The 4,521-nt window shown below is 42.1% G+C and overlaps 1 long non-coding RNA gene across 2 annotated transcripts; it reads left to right on the forward strand.

Moving 5' to 3' along the window:
* Positions 1-3,018: 3,018 nt before the first annotated feature.
* On the forward strand, positions 3,019-4,268 carry LOC109414962 (uncharacterized). 2 transcript variants are annotated; one of them, XR_003892234.2, is made up of 4 exons: positions 3,019-3,395; positions 3,465-3,559; positions 3,619-3,698; positions 3,776-4,268. It is a non-coding gene; the product is annotated as an uncharacterized LOC109414962 (long non-coding RNA). The 2 variants fall into 2 exon arrangements; XR_009998226.1 differs by having other exon boundaries at positions 3,619-4,268.
* The last annotated feature ends 253 nt before the right edge of the window (positions 4,269-4,521 follow it).

Genomic DNA, 4,521 nt, shown 5'->3' on the forward strand with positions numbered 1-4,521 from the left:
CGGGGCCAATTACTGTCTTTCAAACTTGAAATATTAAACGAAACGGTATCACAGACACTCTGTGATGCCAGGGTACAACAAATCTTCTTTTTATCTTTGCCGCGGTTCGTTGACAGCCGTCGTTTATAGGTACCATCGCTGGCCTCGCATGGAGATGATGAACCATCATTCTCCTCATCGTCGTCGTCATTGTCGTCGTCGTCGTTGTTGTCGTCCTCTCCAGTCGTATTGTGCCGCTCTGCTTGATCCACAGCGACCGTAGGTACAGTTTTCGGTGCTTCTTGTTCGGGCAGTGTGCGCTTGCTATTTGCCGATGTTTCGATGACCTCGTCCGATTGAGTTAAATCGATGCTTATCGGGGGGAAATCAGCATCACTGAACATTTGTTCGCTTGGTAGTATTGTTGCTACAGATGGTGTTGTGGTGATAGTTTCGGGATTGATTGCCTCCACACAATTCTGCTTTGGATGTGTCGCTCGGCCGCATCGTCTGCAGGTGCGGATTTGATTGGGATGCTCCACGAAGCAGACCTCGTTGGCGATCGAGATAAATGACGGGATGGGGTGTTTGACCTTCATCTGCAACACCCGAACTCCGTTCGGTAACCCAGGGAAGTAATGCCTCCAACGTTCGCTTTGCACTGAAAGCACATCTCCGAACTGCATCATAAAATTGGCTACAGTTGTGTGTGGCACGGACGGCGGAAGATCGTGTACTCGGACACTTACCGCCTCGCTATCCACGAACACAGGGATTTTGAATAGCTTGCCTTTGCATGAAAAAAACCTCTTGATGTTATGCGCTTTTGCATAGTGCTGCGCTGTGACACAGTCCACCATTTCGACAAACACACATTTTCGGGTGTTGTGGAACTGGACACTCTTTACATCAGATAGAGATAGTTTAATCTCGTGTTCCAGAAACTGGTGGACCTTCCCAACTTCTGGACGTGAAGGCAGAACACTGAAATCTACCACCAGAGTGTTTTTACGAAAACCACTCATATTCACCGATACGTAGCACTAGAGGAAATCAAAGCACGTCCGAACGCTGTGAGAAGCGGCTATCAACTGGCATGCAATTTTAATGTTCAATAAAGTTACGTTTTTTAATGTTTTATGTTTACACCTGGAGTTATCATTACACTATCATGTGTCTCGGCCACCCAGAACTCCAGGTTGTAACATTTATGTTGCAAGAAATGCAGAAAACAACAGCACTGTTGCCTAAAGTTTTGCTCAAACATCATCAAATTAGGCAACGAATCATAATACCCACGCTGTTTGCACCATTTCATTGCAGAAACGGAGAATTGACCTTCTCACCATACAAAATTCAGCTCATTACTACAAATCTAGTACTTCACCGATCTGTCCTATTCTCCGTTTCTGCAATGAAACGATGCAAAAAGCGTGGGTATTATGATTCGTTGCCTAATGGGGCACGTTCGGTGTAGTACTAGATTTGTAGTAATGAGCTGAATTTTAGTATGGTGAGAAGGTCAATCCTCCGTTTCTGCAATGACATGGTGCAAAAAGCGTGGGTATTATGATTCCTTGCCTAATTTGATGCTGTTTGAGCAAAACTTTGGATAACTATGTTGTTTATGTTGCAAGAAATGGAGAAAACAACAACACTGTTACCCAAAGTTTTGCTCAAACAGCATCAAATAGGACAGATCGGTGAAGTACTAGATTTGTAGTAGTGAGCTGAATTTTAGTATGGTGAGAAGGTCACTTCTCCGTTTCTGCATTGAAATGGTGCAAAAAGCGTGGGTATTATGATTCCTTGCCTAATTTGATGCTGTTTGATCAAAACTTTGGATAACTATGTTGTTTATGTTGTAAGAAATGGAGAAAACAACAACACTGCTGCCCTAAGTTTTGCTCAAACAGCATCAAATTAAGTAAGGAATCATAATACCCACGCTTTTTGCACCATTTCATTGCAGAAACGGAGGATTGACCTTCTCACCATACTAAAATTCACCTCATTATTACAAATCTAGTACTTCACCGATCTGTCCTATTTGATGCTGTTTGAGCAAAACTTTGGATAACTATGTTGTTTATGTTGCAAGATATGGAGAAAACAACAACACTGTTATCCAAAGTTTTGCTCAAACAGCATCAAATTAGCCAAGGAATCATAATACCCACGCTATTTGCACCATTTCATTGCAGAAACGGAGAATTGACCTTCTCACCATACAAAAATTTAGCTCATTACTACAAATCTAGTACTACGCCGAACGTGCCCCATTATGATTCCTTGCCTAATTTGATGCTGTTTGAGCAAAACTTTGGGCAACAGTATTGTTGTTTTCTCCATTTCTTGTTCTTCTAATGGGGCACGTTCGGTGTAGTACTAGATTTGTAGTAATGAGCTGAATTTTAGTATGGTGAGAAGGTCAATTCTCCGTTTCTGCAATGAAATGGTGCAAAAAGCGTCGGTATTATGATTCCTTGCCTAATTTGATGCTGTTTGAGCAAAAGTTTGGATAACTATGTTGCTTATGTTGCAAGAAATGGAGAAAACAACAAAACTGTTGCTCAAAGTTTTGCTCAAACAACATCAAATTAGGCAAGGAATCATAATACCCACGCTTTTTGCATCATTTCATTGCAGAAACGGAGAATAGGACAGATCGGTGAAGTACTAGATTTGAAGTGATGAGCTGAATTTTAGTATGGTGAGAAGGTCAATTCTCCGTTTCTACAATGAAATGGTGCAAAAAGCGTCGGTATTATGATTCCTTTGTAACAAATTTAACTTGTCGGCTCCACCGCAAGACCAAAATATTATGCTTTTGGTCGAAATACGAAGTGACCGAAGGTGCGAAAATTGATTTTTAACCTACTTAGAAATGTCGCAACTCAATTTGGATTAGTGCATATTGTTGCTCTTAATTAGCTTAATGATGCGCAACAGAAAAAATAGATTCAAATTTACTTCGCAGCTGCAACTTCGCATGTGCTTCTAGCGACGACTTCGATTTGGTGGTGCGACGATAATATCCTTTTCCCGAACCTAACACGCCCTTATCCCAAATTTGCCACTAAAACAAATGGAGTGAGCGGCACTCATGTAGGGACTTGATGCATGAGAAAGTGCCTCTCCACTCTCACGGCCATCTGTCATGCTCGAGTGACAGCTCATATTCAAGCAGTTTGAACCGGTTCGTTTGTAAGGCTCCAACTCACAGGTGGCGCATAAGTAGCAGAGTACAGGAAGATTCCGATTTTTAAGACACGGAAATCATAGATTTGCATTAGTATGTCAATCTTTGATTTCCTATAAATACGCTGGCAATCCACAATGCAGCTCTCTTTTCTGGTGATTTCTGAAAGAAATAGTAGTGCGCGCGTGTGTAGTGTATTTCCCTAAATGTAGAGGTTATATTGCAGAAACCTCATGTGGTGTAAATGTTTTAATTTAGTGTTTTTTTTTTCTCTTTATAATAGGATAAAGTTATAAACGTTTGTTAGTTCGACCTACTATCTGTGTTATTGTTAGTATGGTTAAAAATGTGTTAGTAACGGTTAAAATCATGCAAAAAGTATGTAAATTGTAGTATGTGTTAGAAACTTATCCTAAAACTAAATGTTAAACTGTTAGATCCATTGTTAGATTACACGCAAAACAGTTGAAGATCAGCTAGTAGACAACAACAAAAACGTAAAAACAACAAGAAAAAGGTAACAAATATTGTAATTTAGTGAAAAGTGTCAGGTTGTAAGAAATGTGACGTCACAGGGGTCTAATTTGTGGTTAGGTCCAAGGAATGGGCCTTTTTCTTTGCTTTCGAGCTTTTTCCCAGCAGACAATACCGCCCCGATGGCAATAGCGGCGACAAACACCGGCAAAACCAGCCAGAATCGCCTTCATATCGCTAGAAGCGCGAAACACCAGTGGGCTCCGCCAGAAACCCCCCCCCCCCCCCCCCCCCTCTTCTGCGGGTCGAGGATACGAAGTGTTCGTCACGCCGCTGGCCACCATCGTCAACCACCGTATTCTGCTGTGGGTTCAACAACAGAAGCCGCCATCTTAGTCCCCAATGGCCGGTTTCGGCGAGATTGTTCAGCGTTTGCTGCTGAAGAGCATCTCCCGGCTACCTCATCAACATCTGTGGCCGTCCTCTTTGCCACCTCCGTGGTCTACCAACGACAGTGAAAGACCGCCAGACGTTCCCGAACGATAACAAAACCGCAAGTATAAACCCCCTAAAAGTGACGTCGTTTGAATAAAATGTAAGATTGTAGATAGGAGCCACAGTGGTAGCTTATTTTGAGAGCATAGCCCTGGGTTAATATGTTTCCACCACTCTTTGCTATTTTTCTGCTTTGTCGGGCTCGAAAGGAGCCATCAAGCCTCGTCTTTCGGGAATTCACCAACTTTGTATTCATGTTGTATGCTTTTCGTACTTTCTGTATGTAATTTTCTATTTGTGAAACACTGGTGAGTAAGTGTAGTCTGTAGTACTGGTCCTGCTGGTATGTTCGTCCTCTATGAGAGATGTGA

Source organism: Aedes albopictus, chromosome 2 (assembly GCF_035046485.1).
Source record: "Aedes albopictus strain Foshan chromosome 2, AalbF5, whole genome shotgun sequence".
NCBI lineage: Eukaryota > Metazoa > Arthropoda > Insecta > Diptera > Culicidae > Aedes > Aedes albopictus.